Source organism: Bison bison, unplaced genomic scaffold (assembly GCF_000754665.1).
Source record: "Bison bison bison isolate TAMUID 2011002044 unplaced genomic scaffold, Bison_UMD1.0 scf7180017861823, whole genome shotgun sequence".
In the NCBI taxonomy this organism is placed as follows: domain Eukaryota; kingdom Metazoa; phylum Chordata; class Mammalia; order Artiodactyla; family Bovidae; genus Bison; species Bison bison.
The window spans coordinates 31,210-31,554 of NW_011492395.1; positions in this window are offsets into that span (position 1 = coordinate 31,210).

Consider the following 345-nt stretch of genomic DNA (forward strand, 5'->3'; position numbering starts at 1 on the left):
CCCGCTCCCCCCCTGGGGGGGGTGGTGCTTCCCGCCGCTCTTCTGAGAGCCTCAGGCATGTCCCCAGTGTGTGTGCTGGCTGAGGGCTGGGTGACATGCGCCCTTAGGTACTGGGTCCAGGGCAAGGGAGCTGGGGCCTGGTCAGCATGGGAGAAGTTAGGAAACGGTCTTCCCGAGGGGTCCTTCCCTCGCAGGATCCTGGGGGTGGCGAGTTCGCCAGCCTTTCATAAGCTTCCCCCCAGGACTCCTCCTATGGTCCTCCGGTGCCCAGAGAGCGGTGTGCAGTTCTCATTTCAGAGCCAGGGAAGCTGAGGCAGGGGTGGGGTGGCGGATGAAACCTGCCCA